Source organism: Protopterus annectens, chromosome 12.part0 (assembly GCF_019279795.1).
Source record: "Protopterus annectens isolate FY-2018-M chromosome 12.part0, PAN1.0, whole genome shotgun sequence".
NCBI lineage: Eukaryota > Metazoa > Chordata > Ceratodontiformes > Protopteridae > Protopterus > Protopterus annectens.
The window spans coordinates 1112829221-1112841624 of record NC_056746.1 but is presented as its reverse complement, the minus strand read 5'-3'; positions in this window follow the sequence as shown (position 1 = coordinate 1112841624).

The window sequence follows — 12404 nt, the reverse complement described above, 5'->3', positions numbered from 1 at the left end:
ACACTTTGTAACAGTGACATGGTATCATTTCAGCCCACTGGGCCAGTGGCAGATACAACCCACAATGCTGACCCCTACACAAATGCTTTCTACAGACATCTCAGAGAATGCATGGATCATGCAATCCCATATATGACCAAGACACTCTCCACAAAGGGACAGCATCCTGTCTGGTGGACCCTAGCCATAGACAGATTGTATTACAAAAGATAGAAGCTACTGCAAGACAGAACATAATTCCATAAAGGGAAGGCATGTCTGAGCAGCACTAGTAAGGATCTATTTTCCATCATACAAACATCCATGGGCAACTTTGAGAGGGTAATCAAGAGGGACACTACAGATAACCAGGAGGCTTTCTTCAGTTATGTTAGCAACCTGGTCAGAATCCATCCTCTATGCCCATAGTTAGTACACAACAACAAATATTTCACTGAAACCACAGATATTGACAACATTGTGGCAGACAGGTTCAGTGCAGGTGTCACCCCACCCTCTCCCCCAAAATAAGACATAGTTATCCCAGCTGACTGTAACCTCCCTGTCATCACAGATGTCCAGGTGAGAGCTGCCCTCATGAAAGCAGACTACACAACATGACTGGGACCTGATGGTATCCCCAGTTGCATGCTACATAAACTCTGACAGGAGCTAAACACACATATAGAAGTGCTATGTAACACTAGCCTGACTACAGGATATGTACCTGTACACTGGCGCACAGCAGCAGTGGTTCCACTCCACGAAGGAGGCACCTCAACATACCAATACAATACAACACAATACATTACATTACAATACAATACTATACAATATGCTATTGCCCCTGGGACTACAGCAGCATACTGTTCTGCTACCCTGACCATTGTGACATGTGGTGTGATGGTACCTGCTGCTGTCACACAGTTACACAGGGTGACTCATATGGCATATTACCTATCTGACTAACATTCAGCAGGGGTATGTGTGACATGTACTCATGGGGAGTCTTGATTCTTAACACTGTGTGGTTTATTGCAGGGTATGTCTTATCTGTGGGTAGGAACTTTTACCTACACATGTGTTCTCTATTGCAGGAGCATGGACGACACACAGCAGTCATTTAGGTTGTGGATGGTGTGAGGTGTTACTATGGTTGTTGGACATCTGTCATGGGTGTGACTTACGTATGTAAATCCTGGAGTGGTAACCTCTATGTGGGTAGTATGTGTGTACTCTGTGGTGTTGTCAGTCACTGTGCATTGGTAATGTGTTTGAGTGCATTGTTACAGTGTTGTACATGTCACTGTGTCCTTCTCCATATCTGTAGCTGTCATGTGAGGTCCATACCATGGCATCCATTATGTGGTGTGGAGGGGTACACCGACCTACATGTCCATAGCTGACACACCATGTCTGCTGACACATACCTTGTGCAGGTATTCCAGGAATAGTGTGCCACTGTGGATATCATTGGGGGCACTATTGTACACATTTATGACCCTGTTCACCCCTGACACATGTAGTGGTGGGCAGCCAATCACATATCTGGTGGTTACTGGTGTAGGTGATTTGAAATGGGGTATGGTACTCCGGTTTTGACACTGGTATTCACTCCATGCCTTTGTCACCAGGCACCTGTTGCAATATATCTGTACACATGTGCCTCACTCAGAATTTATATACATCTCTCTCTCTCTCTCTATATATATATATATATATATATATATATCTATATATCTATAGATTATATATATATATCTATAGATATATATATATATATATATATATATATATATATATATATATATATATATATATATATATATATATATATAAATATATATATATATGTCTGTATACATATACACATATATATATATATTGATGTACATATATTGCTATAGATGTGGAGAGGGGAGGACACCGAGGGGGTGAGAGTGACAGAGGGGGTGGGACAGGGTGTGTTGAGGTGGTCATATACAGTCATACCTGTAGATAGTCAGATCAGTCTGTCTATGTATATGTATCTACATATATCTATATCTGTATGTGTGCATTACATATATATGTTTGTACATATTCTATCTATCTACATCTGTCTATGTATTCCTACATCCCTCTCTATGTATGTATACATATATGCATATTATATATATATATATATATATATATATATATATATACATACATACATACATATTTTGACATACATACGCATCCATATGATAGACAGAAATATCAACATGTTTGTCTACCATACACACACTAACATACTGCTAAACATACATAACTGTGAAACCTACTTTGTACATTGCACTACAACCTACAGTCAACCTACATTGATATGTGCACATAGATGCTCTCACATACAAATGTATGTACAGCCTTCACTGATAGTTGCTGTATGTCCCCTGCCCTTTGCACATCTTCATATACATATGGATACAGACCAATGACACATATGGAGAGTTCACAGTATGTAGACCTTTATAGTATTACTTTACATTACCTGTTTTTTTCACAGCTGCTTGTGTTGCCATCTGGTTTTCTGTCCTGCTGCTCCACTTCCTAGTTGTCAGCTTTCAGGTGGCTGTTGCTGAACAGTTTTGTTTGTGTCTGCTTAATTTCAATTTTCTCTGTCTCTGTCTCTCTCTCTCTCTCTCTGTCTGTCTGTCTGTCTCTCACGTCCTCCTCAGGGTGCAATGAAAGTATTGCATGTGTGGACTGGGAGTACAACTTACTTTTGTAGGTATCTGCATATGCCCATGTGATGGCCTCTGCACCAATTGTTAGCCAGCATTTGCTAATTGCATGCAGCCAGTTGTGTACTGATTGCAGTTCTCACTGTGATTTCAGAACAGTGCTATAAAAAGGTATGTGAGATAGATGTAGCCCTTTCAGATTTTAAGGGCAGGGACCATGCTGGTATGCTGTGGACAATGTTCTGTGAGTGTAAAGGTTGGTATCTCTCTCATATTTCCAGCTGTGTTGTAGATTAACATTCCTCCATTCATTTCTCCAGTTTCCTGTACTATCTGTGTATGTACACTGACACCTACAAATACTACTACTGTTAATGTGTGTGTGTGTGTGTGTGTGTGTGTGTGTGTGTGCTTTCCTTTCACTTTTGCTTGCACTTTGTTGCTAAGGCTTCAATATTTGCCCTTTACAGTCACTACTTGTATGCCTGCTAGGTGTCCTGACTGTAGTGTGCTGCTGTAGCTTTCCTATTTTCCATGTACATTCACACCTTGGAATGCTTGCTATATCTGCTAGGGTGTTACAGCATGCAGTGTGGTCTGGCCATGATGCGGGCCTTGACATCTATTAGGGTATTTGAGTTTGCTGCTGAGCAGGCCCCAGAGACTCTCAGGTTCATCTGTTATCTGCCTCATGGAATGGTACATATCAGTGGGGTACACCCATTAAATTATCTGGTATGCTGCAGTTGTGACTGTGGGTTAGCATGAGCATATGTATTACTACACTTATTCTGCAATGCAAGTGGTGGATACTTTCAGGACTCCATAGTTACCATTGCATGTGTTGTTACACCTTTCTGCCTACTGTTTGTACATTTCACATGGAGTCTGTGGTGCATCCCTGTAAGTCGTTCACTGTTGCTATGTCTAGGCTCTTAACTATTCAAATATGGTGGTGTCAGACCTCTCATGTGTACAAATATTTGCAGGTTGTCCACATTTCTGCCTCATATTTTGGTCAATATCTCATGCACAGCTTTTTCTGGCAAATCACTCTGGGCACAAGTCAGAATATAGTGACAAACATTCAAGTTTCAGACTTCATACCCTTCCAAACATCCCACAAAATGCAGACCCTGTTACTCTCTGAACTGTCTGCGTTTGTTGTAACATTATTTGTAATGTGTCCCTGGTTTTGGGCCTTTGCTCCACATATTTTATTACTTGGTCCGGATGTGTTCCTGTAAGAGGTTGTGGGGTATGGGCAGTGATTATCCTGCTGTGAGTATGTGTGTGGCTTGCAAGGTGCTACAGTGACATTATTACCTACTAGCTACCAACTAGCATGGCTGTTTCTGTTCACACACTACTATTATGGAAATCCACTAGTTTTGACAGTAATTCTAAATGACATGCATTGTGTACTACACATCCTATATTCCCTTTACATTCATTCCTACTATTACATGATATATTTATTTTAGCACAATGTTCTTGTATAAGAGTCATGGCTTAGTGGTAAGTCATGCAAACTACTATTTCCAAGGTCCTGGGTTCGGGACTGCCAGTGGGATTTTATTTTGCTTCTGAACTGACAACAGGACCTGTCAATCAAAGTGACTAAGGCACTTTTAAGCAGTTGTAACCGGGTTAGCGCTGGTTTGTGCGGAGCTCACACATGCACACTAGCGTTTAGCTCCGTGCACACAAGCGCACACCCGCTTACAACCGCTTAAACGTGCTTACTCTTGCGCACACCCACGCTATTTTCTTTGAAAGAAATGAAAATGGGGAGACAGGAAAGTGGTGAAAAAAGGGTCACAAAGAGGGTAAGACAGTAGGGAAACAAGCTTGGGTTTTGCAGGAGGGATATAGGTAAGGCCCATAGCTGTCCATTCCTTCATCAGCAACAGCTGTGCATATGTTTGTAATTTGGTGTGACATTTGATACCTTCCACTCCTGAGAGAGGTGTAAGGACAACAGTAATACTTGTTGTACAGCCAATTGTAATTGATAGTTTCATGTCTGGTAGACATATGTGCGGAATGGGCAGCTATGTATGGGGCGTAATTTTTTTGTGGGTACAGAGTGCCCTTTTTTTTTTCAGGTGAGAGTGGTATGTCAGGTAAGGGAAGTCGGTATAGCTGGGGAGGTAGGTTGGGTAGGTCAACAGACAAGACAAACAAGACGCATACAGGGGTGGTGCATGACACGTGTGGGGGGGTTACACAGTTGACGGGGACGGAGGTTTGGATATCCAGAGCCCATGAGCCCACAGATGGCAACAGTGGAACTGATATCCCCACCCATAGGCAGTTGCCACTGCTCCTTCACTGCCCAGGACGGGGCTGTGCTGGGGGCTGTGTAGGCCGGGCAACAGGCATGCCCGTAAGTTGTGCCACCTGTGCCTCAAGCTGGTGTAGGGGCTCGAGAACAGAGTCCCAAATCTCCCTACGCACCACAGTCCAGATGCTACGGAGGGTGAGTGGTGGTTCTCCTCTGGCCACACTTGCAGAGGGGGGTGAGCCCCATCCCCTACAGCGCTTCCACCCGCAGGTGGCACAGGGCCACCGGAGGAGGGTCCAGACTGGGCACTAGTGCCAGGTGCACTCGCCAGCTGAGGTGGGAGAGGTGGGTCCGCTGGAACTTGCCTTCCCTGTCGTCCTATGTTTTACATTATGTCATGACAGTTTGGGTTAGTGACATATAATACCATTCACAATTAGTTGTAACAGCATGCATTAGTATTCCCATTAACCAAACACCCAGATATTCACACCATTGAACAGCGTGCATAACACATGCATAATTTGAACAGCAATACACAGTCCAACAACATGCAGGGTTAATTGATGGCAACAGGCCATCAGGTTTGGATGTATGAACAGGGCAGATGCATCAACGGACATGCAAATATATATGACCCAAAAGGACAAACGTCCAGGGGTGTTAATTGTGATTGCACATACCATTTTCACACCTTCAAATACCAATACATATGCTGTACATTTCTAATAGCTACAGATATATACACACACTACTGTTCTAACTACAGTTTCCTACATGATAACTATTTCAACTTGGTGATAGGACTGTTACTGCAACATCAATATACATTTTATTGTTCTTCATACACATTCATATCTAGCTTTGTTCAGCTACATCATCCTGCTACATTTGCTTTATATAGCTGTAGACAAGTGTGGATGTTTGGTATATCAGACAATCATACTATCTGCATATTGCAGACTGAGAGCAACATATCCAGATTTTGGGATACACATTCCAGATGCAGCAACACTTTGAACAGATTTCGCTGTTTGGTTTTGATTCTCACATGCATTTCATTCTGTCTTGACTGCAGTATACTTTATTCAGGGGTTATTACTACTGTATTGCTGGATTCATGACACTTTCTCACACTCTCTCACTTGTTTTCATTTTACTATTCAGGATGGTACTTACTTCTAGGCTTTATTGACATGTTTTTCCTGCAGTTATTACAATACTTTCCAGCAGTCTCACTTCTGTCATGTTTCAGTATTTCAACAGGGATATATTTCACACATGTGATTTCATCATCTTCTGCAGCTATACTTTTCAGCCTGCTGCAGGTTATGTACTATTTTCTTACAGGTGGGGCATTTTTATTTCAGAATTTATGTCAGACATTTTCATTTTTCTGTTTGGCTTACAGGCTGCAACACACTTTTGTAATCAAGCAATACTTGCAGACACTTTCACACTGTTACTTGCACATTTTATTCCTTAGTGACTGCACTGCACTCTTTTGCTGACTGTCATACTTTTATATTTCTTTACAGTTACTGGTAGTGGATTACTGACCTGCCTGGTGGCGCAACCGCACCAGCCTATCACCATAGGCTCTGCGGTTCGCAGAACGGACACCTGCAGCTGTAATATAAATGAAGTAATATTGGAATGCACATCTCCATAATATCAGCTAGTTTAATTTCTTACATACATAATTAAATGTAACTTACTCAGTAGTGGGGCGTTGGGCATTTGCCGGGCCTCCTGGATCCAAAGGTTCAGTTGGTCCTGCTTGCATCTCTTCAGGTCCGCATGGTGGTGACAGACCTGCTCACCAGTTCTTGGAATCCCTGTGGCACTGGTGAGATCATGAGCCAACCGGTCCCACGCCTCAGCCCTGTATGCTCCCCAGAGGACCTGGCCCTGCATGAGTTGGGCCTCATGATTGTGGACTAGGAGCCAGACCATGTACCTGGACTCCTCAATGCCCATTCTCTGTGCTCGAAAGCAACTACCCTCTCCTACTCCTGTCATTCTGCCTGCAGTTCAGTTCTACAATCGTTTATGCTGTGCATTCCCGCCTATGGGGCTTATATAGTCCGTTTTTCCCACACATATCTGTGATTGGCCATTTTGGAATTGTATCAACTTCAGTAAGCCTGCATTGTCATGCTACAGTTTGTATTCATTCCTATATATTAGCTATTATTGCATTTATAGGTACTGCTGTCATGGCTTAGTGGTTTGGCACCTTGACTATGGCGTATAGTATCCTGGGTTTGAACCTGCCCAATACTTTTTATTTTTTATGACTGTCTAGACATGCTGAGGGGTGTGTCTGTGTAAAGGCAGTTTTGATACGGCTTGCTCAACGTTGCCCGTCGGTTAGCTTGTTTGCGTGGTGCGCAGCTCCGCGCAAACGGGGTATGCTGGTTTAAGCCTCATTTGGCTATCAGCACACATATTACGCTCAGCTCAGTTAAGGGCACATAACTTTAGCATGTTAAACCACTGCTCAGCTACGGGCACTCATTTTGCACTGCTCACCTACGGGCAGATGCACTCACCCTGTTAAACTGTAGCTCAGCTATGGGCACATCTGGCATTTTTTATTGTTTTGTTACCTCACATTTCTTCAATATAAATGGGTTATTTCATTACATTTTACATAAAATGTGATTTTATGTGTACATATTTGTCAGGGACTTGTTTCGTGCTTATTTTGCTAAAAATAAAGATTGGTGTTGTGGGGGCTCGAACCATGAATGCCTGCTCTTCAGCCAACATCTCTACCGCTACGCTATTGCTTTTTGGCTTACTTTGCATATTTAGTTCTTATATGCTTTCCCCCTGACTGCTAACTGTAGCTGCGCTACAGGCATGCCCGCGCAAACGTGCGCACACACGGTTAAACATCTTTACAATTTAAAAAAAAATATGTGATGTTCATTTGTAAATTTTATGTTCGTAGTCTGTGTGGACATGTGTTGCGTTGTGTTTATTCACATTTCCATGGACTCTGGCATGGGTGTTTACTTTGGGCACTTTTACTCTTCTGGGGGCGTGTCCACTTACAGGGCTCGGCCTACGGACACGCCCCCTACTGTCTTACATGGACCGTGTTAGCCTTAGGTGTGATTCAGCATGCTTTCATGAATATGCAGAGCATGCTGACATCACTCCATTTAACTGCACCCTCCGTGTAAGAGTTATAACTCTTACACGGAGGCTTCGTGAATCCTGCCCATAGTTTTGCCCATTTTTATAATATGGTATAATGTAAGTCATAACTATAAGCCAGTGAGTGACATGAGGTTTAAGTAGACAGTAAAGTACAAGAAATCAGCAAATAGGAAACCAAAACCAGGATCCACAACTATATAAAAGGACAAATATCCACAACAGCAATTTCAGGATGCAGAAACACCAAAACACGAAAGTGAAATCCTTTTATTCTAACAAGAGCATACAGACTAAGCGCTTTCACCAGTTAAACTGGTATCATCAGAGTCATCAAAGTACAAGAAATGTGCAGCTGTAGTAGGTGGGATATGGCAGTTCGGGTGGGTGACATTGATGGAGAGCCGAAAAAAAGTAAAACATGCTAGACATTAAATTAATAATACAGTGATGAGGTAGAATAGTTTTCAGTTCCTTTGTGGAAAAGCAACTCTAGTTCTCACATCTGAGTATATAGGTGACATTACAGCTCAGATAATATAGTGGTGCATTGCTCTGACTCTGGTGTACAGAGTCCTGGGTTTGAGACTTGTCAGAGCTGATAGTTTAAAAACAAAAAAATCCTATCTCTCTACTTGTTTCCCACCTTTCTATAACCAGTAGAGTCCAGTTTTCAAATGTTGCTGAATTCTGGGCTGTTTTGTAGTTTCTGTATTGCCCAGACTTACTAAGATAGAAGGAAGCTTGTCTGTTCATCAGTGAGAGTGGTGAGCTTTCAGCAGCTTATCTGTTGCTGAAGGAGTGGTTTCAGCTCAGAATCTGTAGTTTTATTGGCCATTTTGGGCTATTTCTATCAGTTTCATCTTTCTGTTTAAAAACTGGTGTTTGCGTGGTTTTTGCACTTGTATTACCTCAGCAATAGCCTCCCTGGGTGTCCTGCAGAGTTCTACAGCAGCAAAAGTAGAAAAGAGAGACCTTGAGTGGATTAAGTACCTCTGTTTTGCTTTTTATTGCTTATTTTCCCTTACCGCACTATTTCAAGCATTTTGCATTAATTTTGCTACTTATTAGAAGTGTTTTTTTTTTAATTCTGATACTGTTTGCACTTTAACTGTTCATTTTTAAGTATTTTTCAACTGTTTAATGGCTGAGGGATGCACACTCAAGTGTGCTACCCATTTTTCTGCCATGAAAGTGTTTGTATTACTGTATCTGTTTTAATTTTTGAAAAAAAAAACTATCTCTCTACTCCTTTCCCAACTCTCTATAACCAGTAGAGTTTCCAGCTTTTGCTTAATTCTGGGCTGTTTTGTAGTTTCTGTGTTGACCAGACCTTACTAAGATAGAGGGAAGCTTCTCTGCTCATCAGTGAGAGTGGTGAGCTTTGAGAAGCCTATCTGTTGCTGGAGGAGTGGTTTCAGCTCAGAATCTGTAGTTTTACTGGCCATTTTGGGCTATTTCTATCCCTTTCATCTTTCTGTTTAAAAACCCATGTTTGCGAGGTTTTTGCAGGATCCTGCCTGGTTGTCCTGCAGAGTTCTACAGCAGCAGAGAGCGAAAAGGGAAACTTTGAGTGGATTAAGTACCTCTGTTTTGCTTTTTATTGCTTATTTTCACTAGTCTTACTGTTTTGCTTTTTATTGCTTATTTTTGCTAGCCTTAGTGAAGCCACAGTGGTGCAGCGGTAGCATTGTTGCCTCACAGCAAGAGGTTCTCCCATTCAATTCTTGGCTGGAGTGCGGGGAGTGCCTTCTGTGTGGAATCTGCATGTCCTCCCTGCAGTTAGGTGGGCATTCGAAAGACATGCGTAAATGGGTGTGCCTTTGTGGAAGGTTGAACGTTGAGCTGGCACCTCGATGTTTGTAAAAATCTACTGCCAATCATTAGTGGACCGGAGTCTAAACCTCAAAATGCACTCACTCGAGGAACTCCTTAAAATGGAGAACATTGACATCTGTGCAGTGATGGAGACAGGGTACAAGGCTCCAGAGAGCACCCCTGCATTACCAGGCTTTAACTCATACCATGCCTTTCAGCCACCTAACCTGGACCGAAACACTAAAGGAGGAGATGTGTCCCTATTCATTAAAAATATACACACTTCCAGCCTAGTTGCTCAACATAATGCATCCAAAATTATGCAAGTGCGACTAACACTGGCCAAGACTGCAATCCAAGTTGTAGCTTGTTACAGATCCTTCAACATGCCCCAGGATGCCCACCCCATGTTTCTTGATATACTAAGTAATATTAAGGTACAGCCCAATACCCTAATAATGGGCAATTTCAACTACCTTGCCATCAACTGGGAAAACTAGTCATGTACTAACTTATTTGCTCAATGCTTTCTGTAATTCATAAATTCCAACGTCCTGGATCAGCTTGCCCAACCCCCACCAGGGGCAGCAATATCCTGGACCTGGTCATTACCAATATGGGCAACCAATGTTCCACGCCAGAAGTCAACTCCTCACTGGTCAGATCTGACCACAAGCTAATCACCTTAGACATCAATATCCCACCCTCATCCCCCATTAAGGAAACCACAGTAAAAAACTTCTCCAAAGCCAACTTCATACTTCCTAAGACAGAAGTGGCAAGCTTCACAACACCCATATAGACGGAAAATAGAGGTATGACTGCTGAATCTTACACAAATGCACTGTATAAGCACATACATGAGTGCATGGATTGTGCCATCCCCAACAGAACCAAGACACTATCCTCCAAAAAAAGGAAGCCAATCTGGTGGTCCCCTACCATAAACAAACTCTACAACAGAAGGAAGAAGCTGCTGCAAAAAAGAGTGAAATCCCATGATTGCATGAACTCCTTGGTCAGCCTCTGTAAGAAGCTGAGATCCCTCATAAAATCCTCCAAAGCTAGTTATGAAAATAAAATTGCCACTGATTCTAAAGACAACCACAAAGCATTCTAGAGCTATGTCAAGAATCTCAATGGTGACACCAAAATCTGCTCTAAGCTACAGCACAATGGCACTAGATATACAGAACCAACTGATATTGCCAACATCCTGGCAGATAGGTTCAGTGCAAACTTCACCCCCCTCACCCCCAAAGGGCCCATCACTGTTCTGAAAGAATGCAAAGCCCCTGTAATCATGGCTCCACAAGCAAAGACCGCACCTTCCAAAGCCAAGAACACGGCATTCATGGGACCTGACAACATCCCAGGATGCATTCTGCATGAACTACAGAATGAACTGGCACCCCACCTAAGTACCATGTTCAATTATAGCCTCACTTCAGGCCTTGAGCCTACTGAATGGCACACATCAACAGTTATCCCACTCCACAAAGGGGGCGCCACCACAGACCTTGGGAACTACCACCCCATTAGCCTGACGAGCCTGGTCTGCAAAGTCATGAAATGTATCATCTTGGAACTTATAAACAAGGAAATAGGTAACCTCCAAACTTTGGACCTCACTCAGTTTGGGTTTGTATAAGGTAGGTCATGTCTCCTAAACCTGACTGACTTCTTTGAAGCAGTCACCAGAGCTGTGGATGAGGGTAAGGTGGTGCACACAGCCTATCTTGACATTGCCAAGGCTTTCAACATCATCAGCGACTCTGGTATTATAGATAAACTCACTTGACTGGGCATAAATCCCTATGTCACAAGATGGGTGGCCAACTGGCTCACTGACAGAACCCACACAGTGAATGTAGCCGACTCCAAATCCAACTTCAGGCCAGTGACAAGTGGAGTACCACAGGGCTCAGTCCTGGATCCTCTCCTGTTTGGCATCTACTTCACAGAAGTCCAGGCAAATACAGCAGGTCTTTGGCTAATGAAGTTCGCAGATGACTGCAAACTAGGTGCCATAATAGAATTGCCTAATGATGTGGACATTCTACAAAGGGGCCTCACTGAGACTGATGATTGGTGTCAAAGTCATGGCCTCAAGCTCAATGCCAAGAAGTGCATTATCATCCCCTTTGAGAGAAACACTATACTCATGAACTACCACATAGGCAGTAGCCTACTAAACACTGAAAGTGTGATAAGAGACCTTGGGACACAGGTATACAGTAGTCTCCTTTGATAATCACATTGCCACAGTAGTCAGGAGATCCTTCTACATGGTACACCTCATCACAAAGGGGTTCACCTCCAGAAAAAAAGAGGTCATTGTTCCTCTCTACTCATCCCTCATCAGACCCATTATAGAGTACAACACCCCATTTGGCATGTACTTCACAAGACATCTACAACAACTAGAAAGGCCACAGAAATACCTC